Source organism: Musca autumnalis, unplaced genomic scaffold (assembly GCF_047663935.1).
Source record: "Musca autumnalis isolate F117 unplaced genomic scaffold, ASM4766393v1 scaffold_5, whole genome shotgun sequence".
Classification (NCBI taxonomy): Eukaryota; Metazoa; Arthropoda; class Insecta; order Diptera; family Muscidae; genus Musca; species Musca autumnalis.
The window spans coordinates 86,591,700-86,616,122 of NW_027412088.1; the positions used below are offsets into that span (position 1 = coordinate 86,591,700).

Sequence of the window (24,423 nt, forward strand, 5' to 3'; positions counted from 1 at the left end):
TACGGGACATCATCAACATGCCTACTGGTCGAATACCCGAAACTAGAACAAATCTCCTAGCAGAGGCGACGGACTAGCAAATTTGCCTCGGATTAAATCACAACGGTTAAATCACTTTCGATAACGGGAATGGAGGATGATAAAACGGCTGTTGCTTTGAGTTTTACGGTGCGACTGCTGCTAGCTACATACATGCTTGTCGAATACCCGAAATTAGACCACATTTCCCAGCAGTGGAGGCCGGACTAGCGAATGAGCGTTATGAGCTTTGTCCTACGAACCCTGAAGACCCACGAGCATAAGGGAAAAAACGGCTAGACGACCTGAAGCAATGCAACATTAGTACAGGATTAAGAAATTTTTTGAGAACGGTTAAATCAGTCTTGAGTCCGGGAAAGAAGGATAAGACTTTCAACGGTAATGCTTAAGCAACTTGACGAAATCGAAGTTGACTATTTGAGAAGTGTCCTCAATTTATCGTTACACACCCAGAAGCATGGAAGGAAGCAAAGCCGATTACCCTCCTCTCGCCAGTAGTAAAGATTCTAAGTGCAAATACTGCTCCCGCTGATAAGAAGCTGTTTCCAACTTCCACCAACATCATTACACGCCATATCCACACATATCAGCCGAGGACAGAATCAGAATCAGAACAGGCCGTGCGACATATCGAAGGCCACCTCAACCACGTGGTAAACTGTTCGAGGACATAGATAGGGGTTCCCTTTAGCCGTAGTTGACACTCTGGATAATCAACTGTATGTCTGGTAGCCAGGGGGATGTGGAATTCAGAAATACAAAGTCCAAGATCCGCATAGTAAAATAGGGTGTTCCATAAGTCGGAGTGAAGGTGCATCCCTTCTTCAAGAAAGGGTCCAAAGATGCACCCTTTCTTCCATAAATGGTTTAGAATCACCTATCTTCCAGAAAGGGTTTATAGGAGCACCGTTTCTTCCAGAATGGGTTCAAGGATGCACATTTTTTTTTCAGAAATGATCCAAGGATGCACAGTTTCTTGCAGAAAGGGTCCCTTCTTCCAGAAAAATCTCCAAAGATGCACGCTTTCTTCCACAAAGAGTTTATAGAAGCAGCCTTTCTTCCAGAAAGGGTTTATAGAAGCACTCTAGAAGTACTATGAGAATCTTTCTTTCAGAAAGGTTCTATAAAAGCGCCCTTGCTTTTAGAAATGATCTACAGAGGCACCCTTCAGAAAGGGTTTATAGATGCACTCCTTATTTTAGAAAGAAGCGCCCTACCCTACAGAAAGGATCTACAGAAGCACCCCTTCTTCCAATAAGGGTCTACAGAAGCATCCTTTATTAAAGAAAGGGTTTATAGACAAGCCCTTTCTGTCAGAAATAGTCCAGAGAAGCATCCTTTCTTATAGTAGGGCCTTACTAGAAGCAACCTTTCATTCAGAAAGAATCAATAGGAGCGCCGTTTCTTTTAGAAACAGTATATATAGGGAACCATTTTCTTTAAAAAGAGTCTATAAAAGCACACTCTATTTTAAAAAGGATCTATAGAAGCACCCTTTCCTTTAGAAAATCTCCATAGAAGGACAGAAGAATCCTTTCTTTTAGAAAAGGTCCACAGAGAAACCTTTTCTTTCAGAAAAGTTATATAAAACTATGAGATTCAGAGAGCCGAGCATATGGTTATCGCTGTTTACGAAGTTTTTCAGCAATTCACACACACATCACCCGAACCCAAACAAAGAGCGTACAAAACAGAGCAAATGTTTTGATTTGGTTTTGTTTTTCCGCTTGCGTGAGTACAAACACACTATCAAACGTTAACAATATTTTGAATACATTTATTCATTGTGGGCCCTCCTCTTGGCCGGCACCGATTTAGATGAACTTCCGTCAAATTATATTAAGCATTTACTTCATTTGATTCAAATTTACAACAACAACAACTACAAAGAACTTCACTCACTATTTACCATGTTTATTTTACTATTTTTTATTTTTTTTGTACTCTCTCTCTCATTTTTGTTTCAATCATTTAATTTGTGACGTCATTCATTATTACCCCTTCAACCTTCTCGCAGTTATTACCTCTGTCGCATTTGTCGTATGTTTGTATGTGTATTTGCGAATCGATTGGCCGTTTTAGAACATCTTAGATTGAGGATCCTAGGAGAGTCTATACATCAGCGAGCGAGTATAAATACGGGAGAGCAGCAGATGAGTGAGTGGTAATTCAAACCGCTAAGTAAAGCCGTCAGCTAACTAAAGTGTAAACTAAGTAAAGCAAAGCTGTGTGCTTAGTTAAGTCTTGTGTGAATAAATAGTTAAAGTCAATACAGCGCGTAATCCGAGGAACCTGAGTTTTAAAAGTATACATCTTAGGTTTAACTTCACTCCGTAACAATATGGAGTTTTTTGATATTGAATAAATAGTTAAAGTCAATAAAGCGCTATAGAAACGTAATCTGAACCAACCCAAATTTTAAACGTCTACATCTTATGTTTAACATAACTCCGTAACAATATGGAGTTTTTCAAATTCATAAAAAATCCACAACATTTTGTAATGAAATTGAAATTTATATGGATTTTAAACTACCACTCTGCCTTTTGGATCATGTCATATTATCCACTGACACCCTTAGCAAGTACTAGTGGGTACTTAAAGTCAGTTTTATTATTATTTTTTGTTTTATTTTTAAGAAAGGCAATTTGTTGCGCTAATAAAATGTATGTTGTACGCCATGAAATGTCTGTCAATGGATAGATGGTTGGGATGCCGGTTAGTATTGGTAATGCCCCTCAGAAAACAAGTTTCCAAGGCATCATGATCACATACCAATACATAAAAAAAGAAACAAATGGATAGGAACGACCCAACCATAAACAGACTTATGTTGACCTATGTGCATGATGTACATATGTATGTCGTCAACAATGGCTTGTGGTAACCTTGAAATTTGCTCGTAATCCGCAAAGTCAAGCACTCATATGTGCTATGTATGTATGACGATGGCGATGTAAAGCCCTGTTTCGTTCTACAATTGAGCTAAGTTCAGACAATGTGATGATTGCAGTCAAAAGGGGTACGAGCACAGAGAGAGAGCGCAACTGCCATAAAAAACATCATAACACCAGCTCCATTATATGTGTGGCGATTGAAACGCTCGTGACGGTAAAGTAAAAAAAAAAAAAACCCAAAAACGCTGGTGGCTTTCTGTGTGGATAGATGACTATGTTGTCACGGTGGCTATGGTGGTGGTCTATGGCGGCATGTAAGCTGTAAAATTGCAACGCCAAACAAAAACACCCCTCATTTTGATAGCAACACCATCGCCGCCAAACTCCAGCCAGTCTTCAGATCACCATCCTCCACATCACAACACAACCACCAGCAGCTACATTCAAGAAATTGTATTAGAGACTACGACCGCTGATTCCAAAAACGTGCTGTGGCAATTAAAATTAAATACAATTTTTAGATAAATTGCCTATGTAGGTATGTGAGTATGTTAAATGGTATTGTGTTATGTCTTGGTTACGGTTTTTTGAGCTCTATTTTTGTTTTCGGATGGAAATATTTAATTGTATAAAACTCCGAAAATGTGGTGTTGATAGATTTGTAAATTTGTTTTTTGGGGGCACCCGGTCAACACCACCATTGCACATATTTGCCAAAAAAAACTTCCATAAAAAACATAATGAAACCTGCACCATAGTCGTGTTAATGTTTTGGACACCGAACATGGTACCTGAAGTAGTCCAATCAACTACTGCATAATGTTAACATCAATAAGGAAAATGCTGCTGGAAACAGTGCAACGAGGCACAGTGGGGGGAATTTGGAAGATTTAAATGGGAAAGAACAAGGAGTATTGGAATGTATTTAAGAAAGTGACAAAATACTAACGTAGAGTCGAACGAATTTAGCAATTCGCTTCTGAATAAAAGGGTGCTTCTGTAGACCCTCTTTGAAAGAAAGGGTGCTTCTATAGCATATTTCTGAAGGAAAGGGTGCTTCTATAGCATCTTTCTGAAGGAAAGGGTGCTTCTATAGCATCTTTCTGAAGGAAAGGGTGCCTCTATAGCATCTTTCTGAAGGAAAGGGTGCTTCTATAGCATCTTTCTGAAGGAAAGGGTGCTTCTATAGCATCTTTCTGAAGGAAAGGGTGCTTCTATAGCACCTTTCTGAAGGAAAGGGTGCTTCTGTAGCATCTTTCTGAAGGAAAGGGTGCTTCTGTAGCATCTTTCTGAAGGAAAGGGTGCTTCTATAGCATCTTTCTGACGGAAAGGGTGCCTCTATAGCATCTTTCTGAAAGAAAGGGTGCTTCTATAGCATCTTTCTGAAGGAAAGGGTGCTTCTATAGCATCTTTCTGACGGAAAGGGTGCCTCTATAGCATCTTTCTGAAAGAAAGGGTGCTTCTATAGCATCTTTCTGAAGGAAAGGGTGCTTCTATAGCATCTTTCTGACGGAAAGGGTGCCTCTATAGCACCTTTCTGAAGGAAAGGGTGCTTCTATAGCACCTTTTTGAAGCAAAGGGTGCTTCTATAGCACCTTTCTGTAAGAAAGGGTGCTTCTATATCACCTTTCTGAAAGAAAGGATGCTTCTATAGCACCTTTCTGAAAGAAAGGATGCTTCTATAGCACCTTTTCGGAAGAAGGGATGCTTCTATAGCACTTTTTCGGAAGAAAGGATGCATCTATAGCACTTTTTCGGAAGAAAGGATGCTTCTATAGCACCTTTTCGGAAGAAAGGGTGCTTCTATAGCATCTTTCTGAAGGAAAGATTGCTTCTATAGCACCTTTCTGAAAGAAAGGGTGCTTCTATAGCACCTTTCTGAAAGAAAATCTGCTTCTATAGCACCTTTCTGAAAGAAAATCTGCTTCTATAGCACCTATATGAAAGAAAAGGTGCTTCTATAGCACCTTTCTGGAAGAAAGGGTGCTTCTATAGCACTTTTCTGAAAGAAAGGCTGATTCTATAGCACCTTTCTGAAAGAAAGGCTGATTCTATAGCACCTTTCTGAAAGAAAGGGTGCTTCTATAGCACCTTTCTGAAAGAAAGGGGGCTTCTATAGCACCTTTCTGAAAGAAAGGCTGGTTCTTTAACACCTTTCTGAAAGAAAGGGTGCTTCTATGGATCCTTTCTGGAAGAAAGGGTGCTTATATGGACCATTTCTGAAAGAGAGGGTGCTTGTGCAGTACCTTTCTGAAAGAAAGGGTGCTTCTATTGACCCTTTCTGAATGAAAGGGTGCTTCTATTGACCCTTTCTGAATGAAAGGGTGCATCTATTGATCCTTTCTGAATGAAAGGGTGTTTCTATTGACCCTTTCTGAATGAAAGGTTGCTTCTATTGACCCTTTCTGAATGAAAGGTGCTTCTATTGACCCTTTCTGAATGAAAGGGTGCTTCTATTGACCCTTTCTGAATGAAAGGGTGCTTCTATTGACCCTTTCTGAATGAAAGGGTGCTTCTATTGACCCTTTCTGAATGAAAGGGTGCTTCTATTGACCCTTTCTGAATGAAAGGGTGCTTCTATTGACCCTTTCTGAATGAAAGGGTGCTTCTATTGACCCTTTCTGCATGAAAGGGTGCTTCTATTGACCCTTTCTGAATGAAAGGGTGCTTCTATTGACCCTTTCTGAATGAAAGGGTGCTTCTATTGACCCTTTCTGAATGAAAGGGTGCTTCTATTGACCCTTTCTGAATGAAAGGGTGCTTCTATTGACCCTTTCTGAATGAAAGGGTGCTTCTATTGACCCTTTCTGAATGAAAGGGTGCTTCTATTGACCCTTTCTGAATGAAAGGGTGCTTCTATTGACACTTTCTAACAGGACTCTTTCTGAAAGAAAGGGTGCTTCTATGGATCCCTTCTGAATTCCGTTTTTTTCAGAAAAATTATATAGAAGCACCTTTTTTCCAGAAAGGGTCCATAGAAGTAACCTTTTTTTCAGAAGGGATATGAAAGAAAGTGTGCTTCTGTGGACCCTTTCTGAAAGAGAGGGTGCTTGTGTAGTACCTTTCTGAAAGAAAGGGTTCTTCTATGGACCCTTTCTAAAAGAAAGTTTGCTTCTATGGACCCCTTCTGAATGAAAGGGTGCTTCTGTGGCCCCTTTCTAAAAGAAAGAGTGCTTCTATGGACCCTTTCTCAAAGAAAGGGTGCTACTATGAACCCTTTCTCAAAGTAAGGGTGCTACTATGTACCCTTTCTCAAAGTAAGGGTGTTATTGTGTACCCTTTCTCAAAGTAAGGGTGTTATTGTGTACCCTTTCTCAAAGTAAGGGTGTTATTGTGTACCCTTTCTGAAAAAAAGGGTGCTTCTATGGACCCTTTCTGAAATAAATGTTCCTTCTATGGACCCTTTCTTTTAAAAGGCTGCTTCTGTGGACCCTTTCTTTTAAAAGGCTGCTTCTGTGGATCCTTTCTTTTAGAAAGGGAGCTTCTGTGCACCCTTTCTTCCAGAATGGATGTTTCTATGGACCCTTTCATTCAGAAAGGATGTTTCTATGGACCCATTCTTTCAGAAAGGGTGCTTCTAGAAAATCTTTTGCCGCCAAATATGCTATGTTATGTTAGTATATACATATATATGTTTTAATTTCAAAATTCTTAAAATTAAAAGAAAAAACAAAAGTGTCCTCCACTGTGTCCATGGCAAATTGCACTCGGCATATGTTGCATGCTGCATTTTGTGTTAACTACCTACCAACAGCATAATGTGATGTGAAACAGCAGGCATTTTTATTTAACATATAAATGAGGTGTGAATGAGGCTTTTAATAGTCGTTAGTTAGTGGATGTATGTTTTTCTTTTCTTTTTTTGGCAATTTCTTAACCATTTAATTGTGGAGTCATGGATTGGAGTCATGGAGTGGAGTCATTAGATAACCTGATCTATACGCTGCCAGTTTTCCAAAGTTGTCAAAAAAATCAACTTTGTTTTCCCGGTTTCCATAGGTTTTCTTTTACGTTATGCCAGTGCTTTCAAGCTTTTATTTGTTTATTTGTCATATGATTAATAAATGATTAATGGCGCCCAATACTTAACGCTACACAACATAGGCTTGATTTCCAACTTTTATCTCCGGCTTTCCATCTCAATGTAAATCACATTGCTCATTCATTTACCCCCTTTCTTTTTGGTTTATGTTGTTTGATTGTCAGTCACTCACCTATTGTCACTTTGTGTTGGTTTTTTTCGGCTGTTGTTCGGTTTATTGTATGGATTTAAGAGAATTAAACAAATATTATTTGAATTCCCTTTTCGACAAAGAAAAATTATGAGGAAAAAAAGAGGCAGTCATAAAAATCCAGTCATTCATTCCTGGGCCATTGTATTCCCGTGGCTAACTGTTGGCCGGCAAGCCATACAGTCAGCCATCTATGTAGCCAACAGGCTAGCTTTTTGAATGTCCGTCTGTTTGACTGTCTGCTTGATTGTCTGTTTATTGTTTTATGATCTCAATCAAATCCGCTTTCAATAACGCCATTGCGTGCCTGGTGCGTTTAATAAATCTTATCTCTCGTTTATTTTGTTTTTGTAAAATATGAAATGAAACCCGTTCCGTTTATATCTATCTATCTTAGCTATCATATTATGATATTTATTCATTTTATAATTTCCTTAAGACCCCAAAGAACAAAATGAGAATGATATGCATATGCATATGCGGTGCGGGAAGAAAAAATAGGCTCGACAGTTGGTAAACATACCTATGGCTGTCTATACGCAATTGGTAAAAGTTAAAGAGGAAATACTAGGTGTGTTCACATGATAAGGTAAAAAAATTAGCCTTTAACAAATTGGGAAAAATTAGCTTAACTATTTCCTCTGAAATCACAAGCCTCTTGAACGCATATTACCCATATTTCCCAGTGGCAAACTTTCGTTAGCTTTACTCTGCCTGGTTTACCATCCACACTTTTACAAATTCCCTAACCACCACACTTAGCTAGGTGTTACTATCCATTCATAGATATTAATGTTCTTTTATGTTAAAACAACAACACATGGTGTTACTAATCTATCATTTCTGCCAGAGATACCTTTGACAGGCCTCCACCTTTACTGCCATGCCGTGGCAAACGACAAGCGCTAAACTTCACTCAAAGTCTGTAGAGTGTGTGTGTGCGAGCGTGTATATTCCGTTCATGGGAAATGTCAGGCCAAGTATTATCATATCAAAAGTTTTCTTTTAGAAAAAAAAAAAACGAAAACAAATCTGAACCCTTGTAAGCAGTGCTTGGCCACATTCTATTCCAAAACGTTACATGATAGCTCAACATAGGAATATGACGAACGCAAAAGGGCACAACAGAAAATCAGGTCAGTTCACATTTGTTTATTTTATTTGCTTTGATTTATTTAAACATAAATTCTGTCCCCCCGCCACTTCGATATGATTAGTTTGAACAATGATTGAAGACTTACCTGTTATGTTGGTATTTATGTCACGCTAATATAACAGCACACGCTTTTCTTTGTCTTTTTATGTATGAAGATAAATCTAAAAAATAGAGAAATGAAAAAAAAAAGAAATAGGGATTAGTTAAGGTTTTTTTGTTTTGGAAATAATTATTAATTAGCTCAAACATGTAAGCTAAAATTATCGCCGACTCAGACCTATATGCTTCTAAAAAAACTTTCAATTCCTAATGCAAAACTAATATCATAGGTTGCTCCCACTCAAATTCAAATACCAAGAATAGCTTTAAGATTGTAACTAGCAGTTCAAAGGAGGAAACTTAACGAGGTTCGACGCAGACGAGTATGTTGATAAGAAGAACTTTCTTTTCACAACACATAAAATTATGTGAGAAGTGGCGCCCAATTGATTTGAATTACAAAGAAGAGCGATCAGTTGCTAACCCAAATATGTATCAGAAGTGGAGCCCAATTGTTTTGAATTAAAAAACAAACATGAATCTTTATCTGATATTGCAACATTGAGGAATTGTCAAGTGGGCTTTTTGAGATGCGAAACAAATACTTATTCAGGGTGACGTCAAAATCAAAATTGGCACCCAATTCATGCTTATGTGAAATTATATTAACAATGTTATGAATGGTATACCGAAGTTCACCTTAGGCATAAGAACGAAAAATTCCAGAACGATTTAACGCAAAAGAAGAATTTTTATAAATTAAACGTAATAGAAGGAGGCATTATGAAGAAGTTGGCGCTCAATCATATCAGACTCCTATTTGAATAGAATTCAATTTGAGGCATGGTTTCCGAAATATGTGTTAAAATCACACAAAGTTCAGTAATCTCACAAAAAATAGCGAAAGAAGTATCACGGTGCTCTTGAACCAACCTTAAATGGAAGGTGCTTACACCTGGCAAGTTTTTGCGAATTCTGAAACTACAATATCCGTAGATGAGAAAAATAAAAAACAAAACAAAAAAAGTTCACATTTTAGGTTTTTTTTAAGTTTTCATGAGTATGCTGGGATACCGCAAGCCCTATCAGAATAAATGAAATAAGAATGAATTCACTAAGAAGTTGTCCTTCCAACATTAGCATGCTAAAGCATAAAATGGAACCAAAAGAGGACACAAGAATATACATTAATTTACCGACCAACATGTAGGATAAAATCGGCATATCCAATTGGTAATTGCGGCATATCAATAAGTAAAGTGCAAGCTGAGACTTAGAAGTGGAGCTGGCAAACTATCGATAGTCTGACTATCGTTTTGATCGCTGTCGTAAAGCATTGCTTATATTGGTTTCCAAACCATTTATATTTTAAATTATTCGCGACAAATAATCAAAAAACATGTTTTGGTCGTCGGCGAATACTTTGTTTTCCGACAGTAATCAAAACCATAATCAGACTATTGATAGTTTGCCAGCTCTACTTGGAAGAGTATCACCGTAGGATACTCTTCCAAGTTTCTGGTGGCGGTATTCAACAATCACCACATAGGAATCCACGAAAAACTGAATGAAACAAACTCACTGAGCTAGAAAAATCCAAGTTAAGGGAACGGACTGCGTGGCATCAAGCACCGAAGTTGACAGCGCTGTTGACAGTCTTCAACAACCACCGCATAGGAATCCACGGAATACAGATTGGAACAAATTCACTAAGCTAGAACAACCCAAGCTAAAGTTAACAACCCAAGCTAAAGTTGGTGGTCAAAGAATCTAGTTAATCTAAAAAAGATCAGAAGAAAGCTATACAACAAATCCAACAAAAAGATCAGGAGAACTATAATGCACCTTTCAATAAGTACAACAGCGAAATTAGAAAGGCCAAGCGTAACTATTAAATTTGCTTTGGCGATTCGATGGAAGGGATTAATGACGTAGCCAGATTCCGAACTTGATCAAACTCTGGTCTGAAGGATCTAGATCTCCCAGTTAACCCTCACTTTCTATCTCTAATTGCTATATCGCCTAAGCGATTCAAACCTTCATACGCTTTTAATGGTGTAGAATGCATCAGAGGAATTGATTCCACATCTGGAAATATTTTCAGAGGTTGTCTGTGTTTATCGCTCACTCCGGCTCTATGGTGATATACATCCACAAGAGGGGAAGTCAAGCCAGAAACTTTTAAAAGACTATAGAAGGATGAGTTTATATTCTTTCCTACCAAAACTCTTGGATGTGTTGCTGTGCCTAAGCTTTCGAGCATTGCTATGAGTCCTACCCAACATGCGAACATCATAGGCAAGTTGGTAGTAACATTGCATTGAACAATAGCATTGAAAGAAGTCGTCAGATTTATCGAGACAAATATGGAAAGCTCAAACCTTTCGTCAGCAGCCCTTCTTGGCATAGAATGTGCCTTCAATAACGGCAAGCTTGAATCCATCCATAATTTCCTAACAAATATCGGAGCTTCCTCTACACTTATCAATTGGATTAATGAAATGTTCAGCAGATGGATAATCAATTTAAACATCGGTGAGAGTTCCGTTTCTACGGGTTTAAACCACAAACTCTTTCAGAACTTATGCAAGATGCTCTAGTCAAAATATCAAGATGGGCACGCTACAAAGGTCTTCAGGTAGAAACACAAGACTTTTATTGCTTGCTTTACGCTCAATTGCATGTAAATGATCACAGGCCAAGTACTATCTAATATAAATTCGGTCTTGGATTTCTTTATTCTTTTACAGAAATTGAGGCTTGGATAAGCCTGAATTTCTCATTGTGTACTCACCTTTGGGGTGAACCCATCGAAGACACCATAGAAAATCAAATCATTCACCTTACCAATGCTGGATGGAGCCACAATAGAGCAATCTCTATCAAGCTGGACCCAATGTGTCACTTGATCTTCATCCTTTGAATAGTGTAGTGCAGGAACTAGTATCTATGAGTGTCCTTTGACTCAAGGAGCTAAACTTATGGGGCAGCTTCAATTGCTGTTATGCTGCGATTCTTCGTCGAACAGAACTACCACAGAGATCGAAACCAATAAGTGATTAGATATCACCGCATGTAAACCTAAAGCTAATAAATGTACACTTATGTCACTGGGAGGCATGTGACTCTCCGCCCTTAGACGATATAGAGACGTCTCTGTGATGGAAAACGGATCAGGAGGTGACGTTTATAGCGATACGCTCAACTAGCAACTCTCATAATAATGATGTTTTTGATTGCAATGATTTCGGCTTGGAAGACGCTACAGTTTTGGTTCACCAAAGGACGTACATAGCTGGACGGGGATTATATACTATGCAAGTCAAGCGACCTTCAATCACCCAGGTCCTACTCTATCAAGTCTACATGGGTTTTCCATTGTAAGAACGTCTCGGACATCCTGAAATCAATCGGAACTTTGTGTTAAGTCCCGGGTCATCGAAACATCGAAGGAAAGGAAATAGTAGATGAACTGGAGCGTCGCAGATTGGAGTCACCCGATATTGCAATCGATAACTCGATCAAGTCAGTTCTGTGCCTGATTATGCGGCAGTTAGGACAAGTTATTGGGATAAGGCTAGCAAGATTTGGCACACAAAACCCAGATGCAAAGTTTCTTAGGTAGTATCTTGAATGAAGAACCATTTCTCTTCAAATGAAGAACCAATTCCTTACTCTCTCTGTCCGAACTGGAAATAGTGGAAGGTATAAGTCATTGAAGAATAACATCAATATTTTGCAAATAAAAAAGAGATAAAATTGCTGACTATTGTAGTCTATGCGAAAATGAGGAAGAAACTCGGACAATCGAACATTTTTTATATCGCTGTTAATGCTCTTGACTAGAAAACTGTTAACCATGGGTGAAGACACGGTAAATTCTCTGACAGTCTTCTGCCAAAGAATGGAGTCTGCTTCTCCTTGCCAAGGGCCTGAGATGGTTCTTTGCCCTCAATGTTATTTTTATATTTATTTTTCAGCACACTATAGGATGCAAATAATGGGCCTACTATGACGTTACTTTAATTCGAAGCATTTCTGTAGCAACTGGCCCCCAATTTTGTCATGAACTAAAGGCCTCGAGCATAGCATTCTTGCTGAAGTCATATCTGATAAAAGACTAAACCCAAGTTCGACCTAATAAATAGATTTCAGAATCACATTGGAATTAGATATGACTTAAGCAAGAATGCCATGCTTCTTATGTGTCGAGGCCTTAATTTCGGTTACAAATAAGAAAGTTTCTGCTAATTTTAAGACGCAATCGGGTTAAATAGTCTACGAAACTATAACTGATAGATTCGAGTCGTGTAGTTCCGGAACTATCTAGTTAAACCACCAAAATATGAGATTTGTTTGATACATAACCGAAGATCAGAATTATGAAAACGAGTGAAAACAACGGTGAATTGAAAGATGCATTTCATTATATCAGTCTCGGAAGTATTTAGAAGGGAAGAAAAACGAACATTATATCGGTATCGGAACTATTATCAACGATTTGGAACTAGATTTACTCAACTCTGTAGAAGATAAATTAAAAGTTTTTAGAGGACTATGTGAAATTTGTCGATGGACAAAATAAAAAAAACTTCCGACCGCATATCTTTTGAAGGTTTTCTTGTAGCAGACAAGATTGTCTTAATTATTGGATTACTCGCAAGAAAAATCTTGGTCGTCCTTGATTTTATGGGATCCCACTCAAATTGACGATGATTGTTGGCTTTTTTCGTTACAGAATCGCACTTCAGATCTATATTTGTGTATTTTAAAGAATATTTTTGAAAATTTATCAGTGATAAGTTTCAAAACTTTAAAGGACTACGTGGCAGTGGATCGACTTGTATGGAGAAAGTGGACAAAAATATTTAGAGTGTAAAAATCAAGCCAATGCGCCGGTTACAACTTTGGGCTGCTGCGAAGAGTGTTTTAAGAAACCACGAGCGTAACATTCACCCCCCTTTCCCCTCTGGAGGGGGTATACGATAAGAATTGTTTTAGGCTGTTAATACAAAATGACATGAACAAAGGTCGCGATTATCTTATGATGCAAAAATAGGCTTGGGAAAACAAAACAATCTTCAAAACATCGTAAAATCCAACCAACTTAGCGGATTAAAAAAACCAACATTTTTGTCTGAAAATTGGTAAAATTTTTAATATAGATCTTATAGCGTTTTTCCTCAAAGACACATACCCGCCCACGTAAGTCATATATGGAAGAAGAATTCTTGACCTTTCCATTGATGTCAATTATGTTAATCTTCGCGGTCAGATAACAGAGTTATACCCTAATATATCCATAGAAACAGTATTCTAGGGCAGCCTTATTCTGCGACCCACCATTTATAGTCTGGCACTAGATGGCAGCTGATTTTAATACTGAATAATCTTAAACCTATGAACTACTTTGGAAAATTATTCCCAAGGTGGGCACTGGTGGGCATCATGACTAAAACCTTAAGTCAAATTTAAATATATGATCGAATTGGCATTATAAAATACACTAAGAAAATGTGCAGCTAACTAGAATTCCACAACACGCTTAAACACTATTTTTTAATGAAAACTAAGCTATTACCTCATCCTTCAAAACCCACTATAATATTGTGCTATACCTATTAGTTTCGCGATATTTTGATAATATTTAATTGCACTTAAAATATAGGTTGTACTCACAACAAAAAATATTAGTCAAATGTTCCGACTTTTGAAGCTATTCTTAAAAAGATCGCGTTCGAATGAAACAAAAACTAATATATTTTTAAAAAGGCCCATGTCATAGCTGTCAAAGTTGCCAGATGTTGTACCAAAATTTTGACATTCATTTTTTTTATTTTTGGCCAATGGGTGGATCCACTGTGCGTGGGCTTTAATTTTTTCTTTCTTTAAAGAAAACCCCCATTGAATCAAATACATTAAAGTTCTGTAAAGCTGAAAAATTTAATCATTGTCTCCCTTTTAGTTGTGTTTTCTTAATCCTACTGTGATGTTTGACAATTCTTCTGTACTTATTTAACCATGCATATTAAGTACACTGCTTCATAAATGTATGCAGCAGCGGGAGAGTATATTCACACTTTTGTATGTACATCAGAAGCTTTCTGTTGTTGTTGATGATGATGATGATGGCGATGAACATCTCACACCACAGTAATAATCGCTCTGTGTGATATTAAATATGTAACAGTTTGAACGACATCAGCAACTGTTGTCATATGCAAGCGCAACCATCCATCCACCCATTGACGCACACAGAATATTGCTGTGCCACCAATATTCTTTCAATTTTAAGCCAATGTTGTCGCAGTCAGTTGTCACCGAAAAAAAAACTGAAACCCAAATTATTTCCATACAACTCTCACTCAAATTGCTCTCTATGTGGTTGTGGTGGAGGCGGTGTGTAGTACACTGCAGTAAACCGTATTTTATTTAAATACGTATATCCCATAATTGCCAGGAGGCAGGAGGCAGGGCGGTATAATAAGTGGGGGAATTAGTAATGAAATTAAAGTAACTAAACTTTATTTTAATGAATTATTTCTATCAGTTATAGGAAAACGTGCACTTTATGGGACGTATATTCTCAACCCTTTTGACGTAAATGTGGTATAATTTCAAACCTTTTTTGACTTAATTAATATAAGGAAACGTGCATGTAAACAAACATCAGCTGATTGTCTTTTCGAATGATCTCAAAGCCTATGTTGTTGGTAAGTATTTATTCTGAAATTTCCTACATCGGACACGTTTCACATTTTTTAGTATATTACGTATAAAAATGTTTTATTTTCCAAAAATTATTACTCTTCCTTTGCCATGTGTCAACCCCTCAAATGTCATTCAGATGACGGCTGGTGTTAAGTAATCTCTCTTGTCGTCTTTCTTGTGCAAAGTATTAAAGCATATTCAAGGCAGGAACGAAAGAAGAAATACTTTCGCAAAAGAAGGGGTTAAACACGGCACAGATCTTAAAGCCATATGTTATGGTACGCAATGCCGTTGCGGCTGCAGTACTGCGTGTAAAGGGATGCGTAAAGCACACAATAACAACCAACAAAATAAAATTTAATATCTACTAAACGTTTTAGTATCGTTTTGCAGTAAACTTTTCATTCGTGTGCGTGTGTGTGTGTGAGTTTGCGTGGGCGTTGAATGTTTAAGAAAAACGATACTTCTTCATTAAAGTGTAGAAAATGTTATAGACTTGACAGCGGCAGGCATCCAGGCAAGCAAGTAAACTTCAAGATTGAAATGAGTTTTTCAAAAAAAGAACACGCATTCAGATTCAGGCATACATGCATACTTCATTTTGAGTTTGAGTAAGTTTGGATGCCACAACATTTTGTGATTATTTTCCTAGAAAATAATTAAAATGTTAATAAGTTTACCATCTCTCCTCGTCTCGTTGAAGCAACACGAAAACATTGTAAAACAATAAGACATGGCAAGGTTTTCCAAGGAATGTTTTGAAATCCTTGATAATTGTTTTATGTTTTGGTGGTACAATATACATACGAGTACATATAGCATTACAGAAAACGTAAATTTGCCATTTCATAGAATAATTTAAAAGGGACACTAAAGACTTATTTACACTGGCACTGAAAACAGAAGCTTTACTAAAACCGGTTTAATGTAAATGTGCTATAATAAATGGACGTTTTTTGGAATGGTTTTAGATGTATTGCCATCTTCCATGTTTCAATATAAAAATTGTGTTTTTTTAAAACATCGAAGTGAGAATAAGAAGGTTCTGTTTTTGTGCTGTTTACTTCAAGCAGGAACGGTTGGATTAAACGGTTCACTGTTATAAACTACGAACTAAACTAAAATCGAACTAGTTTAGTAAAAATAGTGTCTGCTCCCGGATGCACTAGCAGATTTACTTGGATTAAGAAAGGCATTTAGATTTAGAAAATCTAGTTCTCGCAGCGGATACATTTTTCTAGTTCCTTTTCACAAACGGTACTAGTTCCATAATTCCATATAGTGAATAAGTCTTTCCCATTGGCATACTGAGAGTCACACGCGCAAAGATTGCGGTGAAGAGAATAGAGGTTGTGGGAGAGAGCGGAGAGGAAAGAGCCCCTCTACACATTTTCCTTACCTCATCCAAAAACTCAAATTTTTTAACGCATACTTTGCGCGTTGGCGTCCAATCACGAAGAATGTGAAGATACCACATTGACCAGATATGTATTTAACTTGCTGTAAATGATCCAGAGATCTAGATCGACACATACCAGCTCGCCGTGCATCTAAGAAGTCTTGCGGCAGCGACAACCACAATTTCAACATTGGCTAATTCTTAACAGCCTGGAAAAAAGCACTAATGCATTGCAAAAACAGTATAGTGAGGGCGCTCGCTGAGTTGTTTTTGCATTTGCTTCTCTCTCTCTCTCTCTCTCTTACAGTGCACGTGAACAAAAACAAACGATAAACATCATATGGTTGTTGTTTTCTTCACCTATACATACACACATACTAAAACATTGATGGAACAAGTTAAAAAGTATCAGTCGGCTTTGCCGACAGAGATATACCCTCAGCCTGTGCAAATTGAAACACTTTTTTCACAAAAAAATTATGTATTTATGGGATTTCAAAATTTTAGTCGTATGAACCTACAAAAATGTTGATTAGGATTAAAGTTCAAAAATTTTGCGGAAAAGGTACTTAAAGGAATGGACCGACATAGACCATGGGGGTACCATAGGGGGTTTTTACACCCTACGGACTGTTTTCTCAAGAAGTATGGACTTGCCCCTGAAACAACTTTTACCATCGTAATTAAGGCAGCGAATGTAAGTTGCTTCAACAAAAATCAAAGTGATTTAATAGCAGGTCTTAAAGTGAACTTATCCAAAATTTTGTGTGGGAGGTACGGGATGGAGTGAATATTTGTCCACTCCATATTCCATATTCGAACCTGATCTATATCTGGTAGATATTATGAGAATGTGTAGAGTATGGACCAAATCGGTCACTCCCATCAAGAGTTATCGTGCGCACAATTTTTCCGAATATTTTTGAACTTTTGTGGGGTAGGTACCTGAAGGAGTGGGCCGATATGGCTTATCTACGAACTTAAACTAAGTTTGGAAACAATATTACGAATGCCAAATTTTGGCCGGAATCGGCATTTCCGTTCGAGAATTAACTTGCGCTTCCAACCATAAACATGGTGTCATAGGATTTGTTTTTCAACTTTCAGGGCTTTTTTTCAGGAAGTATGGACTTGCCCCTGAGGAAACTTGTACCTTCGTATAGGAGACAGTGAATACAAAATGTTACAACAAAAACCAAGGCGATTCGAGAGCAGGTCCTAAACTGAACTTTTCCGAAATTTTGTGCGGGAGGTACTCGAAGGAGTTTAGCGATTGAGTCCATATTGGAACCTCATCTAAGTCCGGTAGAAATTTCATAATGTGCAATGTATGGACCAAATCGGTTACTTCATTCAAGAGTTATCGCACGCACACATTTTCCGAACATTTTCGAACTTTTGTGTGGGAGGTACCGGAAGGAGTGGACCGATATAATCCATTTTTGAACTTGAACTAAGTTTGTACAAAATATTACGAAAGCCAAATTTTGGACCGAATCGGCAGGTCCGTTCGAGAGTTATCATGCGCTCCAACCACTACACACGGTGTCATAGGGTTTTTTGTAACTTTCAGGCTATTTTCTGAGGAAGTATGGACTTGCCCCTAATGGAACTTACAGCGTCGTATAGAGGACAGCGAATACAACTTGAGTAAACAAAAATCAAAGCGATTCGAGACCAGGTCCCAATTTGAACTTTTCCGAATCGATTGATCCGTTCGAGAGTTATCGTGCGCACCAGCCAGCCAGACAGACGGACATTGCTAGATCTACTCAAAATTGTCTGAAACGGATATCGTACAAACATACTTGGGGTCTAAAACCATTATTTCGATGAGGCACATTTTTGGTCGTATCAAAGTGTAAATACCCTCTTTAGCCAAAAGGCTGAGGGTATAAATATCTTGGACCCGGTATCGGCACTAATACAAACGGTCTGTTTGCGGTCTCACGCATACGACTCTCTCTCGCTCTCTCCACAAACAGCGTGTGCGTTAATGCATTGCTAAAGCTAAAAATCATTGAAACAAGCGACAGCAGAACCTTCTTCATTGACTTCTGAACGAAGACTGAGTAGTGGTTGTTCTGTTGTTATTCTCATCAAGGGCACGTGTGCCCCTTTTTGCCGGATGCCGTCTTGAACGACGCTGTACTAATGGTACCTACCCCGAAACCTGGAGCTGATGCTTGTCTGCGTGGATATACATATCGTCCCCTGAAATGCCCAAAAACGTAACCCTCAACATAACACTTTGAGGGTTACGTCTTTGGGCATTTCAGGTGACGATATGTAGCTTCCTTATTATCGCCCTTTTGGAAATAATTTCTGCTGCGTCCATCAACTGGGCCATCGAGATGAAAGAGAATTTTGAGAGAATGTTAATTTTGCATTTTCCCGATAGTCTGGAAAGAAGCACTAGTGGTTCCGATCCCGAAACCTGAAGCTGATGTTCATCTGCGTGGAAGTTATAGGGAAATTCCCTTATTATCGCCCTTTGGGAAATTGTTCGAATATTTCTTGCTGCGACCCATCAACCGTCTTCAAGATCAGGAGAAGGATTATAGTCGGATGCCAAAACTTCTGATGTACAAGCAAGCAAATCATCACTTACTTTTTCGCCACCTGGACAGAGCAGAACGAAGAACTCCCCCTTGCACTTTAATTATGGCTGCGAATTGAAGGAATCCTATACGATTACGACCGCCTGATGTAGTATCATTTAAGGTATGACCGTGTTTCTGCTAACATTGAGCTTTTGTATAGCATAGCTCAGAACTAGTATAATGCCATCCGCTAGTAATGCAGATAGAGTCTATTGGTTACCTCCTATGACATCGCCATGTTCAAGTTTATCGTTGTTTGTCCTGTTAGGAGTCTAAAGTGGAACTAGTTACTGTAACCCTAAGAATCTACAAACTTCCGATACCCAACTAGTTCATCTTGCTAGCGGGTTTGTCAAAGTCGTACATGTGCGTGAAGTTTCTTTTGCCACTGTATTTGCGAATTGCATACTTCCATTGGATTAATGGGGGTTTCCTCTCTCTATATTTTCTTTTCCCTTGAACCAATTCCATAAAAACTCATCCTTTCATCTGATGATGATGATGGCATAGTTAAAAAACAAACATACCCTTAGGCTTAATTAAATGTTTTGTGGATGTAATGTGTATCCTCTGCTCATGATGAGATGCAAAATGCCGCTTAAAGGGTTGTCAGTGAGCGGAGTCAGCAGCGGAAAACGCAAGCAAACTCAAACATCTATAAAATTCATTTTGAGTAATATTTTGGCGTAGAGTGTTTTTGGCATGGCCAAAGGCAATTGTAGCACACAATGATAGAAATATAACGAACATATTGTGGTTATGTTGTTGTTCTTGTTCTCATTTATTCAAGTTTTCGTTGTTTTTTTTTTGGAAAACATTATAGGGGCGTGGCGGTAAAATAAAATGAAGAAGATTAAAAATATTACCACCACCATAGCTATTTGGTGTAAATCCAAAGAAAATTTGAATTGGTGTGGGAAATTTTTCGCTCCATTTCGTCTCCAGTCTAGGGGTGTCAGAATAAACAAATTGCTGTCACAAATTCCATTAATCATAACTTCAAAATGAAGTTATAGGTATTTTATCTTTTTTTTTGTTTTTCTTTTTTTTCTGGAAATAGAGTTGTCATTGTGGTTTCTTCTTCGTTTTGTTGAAATGGAGTAAGCTGCACCCTTTAACATTGAATTGTTTCTATCGTAGTGTTGGAACGACCTGACAACACCATTTATTGAGACATTTTTATAACCTCCACCATAACCTGGAGGGTATAATTAAATTTGTCATTCCGTTTGTAACACATCGAAATATTCATCGGAGACCCAATAAAGTATATATATTTTTGATCAGGGTAAAATTCTAAGTCGATATAACCATGTCCGTCCCTCCGCCCGTCTGTTGAAATCAAGATACAGCTCGCAATGTTTAAGATAGAGCTTTGTAAATTGGTAAAGAAATTTCTATTGCTCTTAGGATGTTTGGTGTTACAAATGGGCTATATCGGTCCACGTTTCGATATAGACCCCAGATAACGGTACCACCCGACTATCAGTATTTTCATCATTGTCACACCGAAATGGCTGAAATCTGGTACAAAACTTTTCCCTAGAATTTTGTCGGTATAGGCCCACGCCTTCATATAGCCCCAATAGAACGGTACCTCCCGATTTGCGGTATTTTGAAAGTTGTGGCCTCAATATTCAATTGTTTTTCAATTGTTGAAATTTGGTATTTTGTCTTCATTTGGGGTATAAAACTTTCCATATGAAATTTGTCGGTATAGGTCGACGACTTCATATAGCCCCCATAGAACGGTAGCTCCCGATTTTCGGTTTTTTGAATATGGTGGCCTCAATATACCTCAGAAATGCCTAAAATTTGGTATTTAGTCCTCGTTGGTGGTATTAAACTTTCCCCCAGAAATGCGTCGGTACAGTACAAAACCTTTCCCCAGCATTTTGTCGGTATAGGGCCACGCCTTCATATAGCCCCAAAGTCGATATAACCATGTCCGTATGTCCGTCCGTCTGTTGAAGTCAAGATACAGCTCGCAATATTTAGGATAGAGTTTGTAATTTGGTAAATAAATTTTTATTACTCCTAGGATGTTTGGTATTGCAAATGGACTATATCGGTCCACGTTTTGATATAGCACCCATAGAACGGTACCACCCGATGTTGGGTATTGTTAAGTTTTAGCTTCATTATCACACCGAAATGACTGAAATTTGGTACTCAGCCTTCGTTAGGGGTACAAAGCTTTTCCACAGAATTTTGTCGGTATAGGCCTACGCTTTCATATAGCCACCATAGAAAGGTACCTCCCGATTTTCGGCTTTTTTTAAAGGTGGTGGCCTAAATATTCCTCAGCAATTGCTAAAATTTGGTATTTAATCTTCGTTGGTGGTATAAAACTTCCCCCAGAAATGTGTCGGTACAGGTTCCAGCCTTAATATAGCCCCCATAGACCGGTAACTCCCGAATTTCGGTATTTTGAAGGTTATGACGACAATAATCCATCGAAATGGCTGAAATTGGGAATTTAGCCTTCGTTGGGGGTATTCGACTTTCCCTTCATAGTATGTCGGTATATGTCCACGACTTCTTATAGCGTCTATAGAACGGTACATCCCTGTTTTCGGTGTTTTGAAGGTTGTGGCCTCAATATTCCACCGAAATGGCTGAAATTTGGTATTTAGTCTTCGTTGGGGCTACAAGCCTTTCTACCTGAAATTTGTAGGTATAGGTCCACGCCTTCATATTGCCCCAATAGAACTGTACCTCCCGATTTTCGGTATTATAAATGTTGTGGCTTCAATATTCCACCGAATTGCCTAAAATTTGGTTTTTAGTCTTCGTTGGTGGTATAAAACTTCCTCCTCCCTTGAATTTCGAAGGGGGTGGGGTACTTCCCTTTGCCATATTTAATGCCGTCATAACCAATATTAAGTTTTTATGGAAAGGAAAATTTACTTTTTCACTTAAATTTTTTTCTGCAAAACCCGATTTCCATCAAATTTGCAGCTCCATGTTTGCCGTTGTTATGTATATTTTATGAATTTCGGAGCAGGTGGGGTACCTTCAACACGCCTGTCTTTTAAAAGCTATATATGTAAGCCAAATTTGTGATTATATCAGTTTCAGCATATATTTTGGGAGGTAATAGGGTTGTGTGCACCCTAGGTACACATTTGGAGCAAAATACCGGACCACGCCCACTTTTTTAAATATGTTTTATCTTGAAAGCTGATGACCACGTCCACTCTTTTTAATTCATTATTTTCCCATACCTACTGAACTTAATTTCATGAAATTTTCAGAAAATGTTCAGAAATGTCCCGTGGTCCAAAATGCTTCTTTATATTTGTAGACGAATTTCGGGGGCATATATTTGCTAAACTTATGAGTGCAAGCAAATTAATTTTGGAGACATCGGTGGTTGCCCTCCCGATCAAGAAAATCGATATATTTTCAAATTTCCTTAAACGGCGAGGTTCATCGGTCCATCAGCCATGCAAAACTAATACATATAATTATATCGCTTAAGGATAAAGACAGAGGACATTGACGATAATAAATGCAAAACAGCATCAATGGGCGAAAAAATCCGATAAAGTCCGTAAAAGAAAAGAAAGGTTACACACACAAAATCTGTTGATAAATTTAAAATCCTCCTCGGTTTGACAATGGACCAAAAAAGTGAAATATGAAATACATATTTTTGAGTTGTCAAGCATAAAGTCCATAAAAAGTTGTCATTGAAACTCATCACGACGGGCCTGCCACACGGACAGGAGTCTGCCAGTTTAGATATAAATAAGTTATGGAAATGTGTCATGGATCAAACCTATTCGAGTTTATATTTTATACTTCCCAATAAATAAATATCGACAGGAACTATAAGTTCAATTGAAGCATATTCCGCTTCCAGTTAAATTGGTCCTGCACATTCACCGAAGTACCCACTTCATTTGATGTGTTTCACCTCCTTTCCGTTTCCCCTTGATGCCTTTCTCCGGACAGCCAACCCAATCGAAACGAAGCCTTCCATTACATTAATTGAAATGTTAAGATCTTTATAATATGATTATCACTTCAAAGACGAAAAAGAAAACTGTATTCTCTGTCTACAGCAAAAAAAATCCATAGATGAAGATAAAGAAACCACATACGGATGTTTCTACTTCAATTTCACATTGACATCCACAGAGAAAAAAGAAATCACGAACCAACGAAAAGAACATTACATTGTGGAAACATGTATAGGAAACGTAGGAAGTGTAATCATAACCCATGGGCGGACATATGTTTGGGATACACATTTTGGGAAAATGTGCGACATGTTGTTGATGTTTCTCGTGTTTTTTGTTGTTTTATTTCGGGCACCAAACACGAAATAAAAGAGCCCGAATGGAATGAAATCAGCCTAATGACAAAAATTACCAAGTGGCGTTTATTAAAAAAAGGCGTAGCGCATGAATGGAAGGGAAGGACGGAGGAATGAATGTTCCAACTAACGATTAGAATGAGGCCATACGCAAAACACGATGCTTTTAAGAGATTTTTAATAACGGGTATCTGTAGCCAAGCAAGCAATCCTGTATGGGTGTATTACAGCTGTGTTATATTTTTTTCAAGCGTGGGATGTTAGTCAGTCAGGCTGCATCATCGTCATCGCATCATCAGTGGTGTCTCACCCATACGACTTAGTGCTGAGATGAAAAGCAAAGATTATTGTAAACATGACCAAGGTCTGGCTGTGTGATCAGCTGGATAATGTTTGCCTTGTTTCCAGCTTTCGGCTTGTTTGACCATCATCTACATACATGAACCATACATACCTACTTGGTTCAAATGTGCTCGCTGCTTCTAACTTTGCCTTTATCGGGCTTTGTTGTCATTATTATTATTTTTCACTTTACTTAACGCTTTGTCGTTGTTTCTTCGACTAGCTTGCTGCTTTGCTTGTTTGACTGGAAAAGGTTGTTCGTTTTCGCCTCAGTGTTTGCTTTGGGGGCAACATGTGTTTGCTGGCCCTGCTTCAACTCACGTCTTTATGATATTGTATGTATGGTATGACAATTTTCGAAGTTTTTATCATCACATTGACATCAAGAGAAGGAACATCAAACACACACCAAAATTTGAAACATTCCCCAGGCTCTAAAACTAATCCTATGCCTCATATAGGCAACATTAATTGAAGCGGGTTCTACTAATGAGCGGGGTTGTAACCAAAAAGAGGGTATTTAAATAAAGACAACCAAGCAACCGACAGACAAACAGACAGACATAATGTCTCATAGATTGATGGACAGACAGTAGGGCGGACGGACATCTAGAGGCAGACAGACGACTGAACAAACAGTGTAATGCTAATTTTATGTGTGATATTAAATTTGTAACAGAT

At 38.2% G+C, this 24,423-nt stretch overlaps 1 protein-coding gene across 3 annotated transcripts in view; it reads right to left on the reverse strand.

Moving 5' to 3' along the window:
* robo1 (roundabout guidance receptor 1) overlaps positions 1-24,423 on the reverse strand; it is a 401,904-nt gene that overhangs the window by 289,045 nt on the left and 88,436 nt on the right. For all 3 annotated transcript variants that reach the window (XM_073989014.1, XM_073989013.1, XM_073989015.1), the window contains exon 2: positions 8,410-8,485. The gene's annotated coding sequence lies outside the window, so the exon portion shown is untranslated. The remainder of the gene's footprint in view (positions 1-8,409; positions 8,486-24,423) is intronic.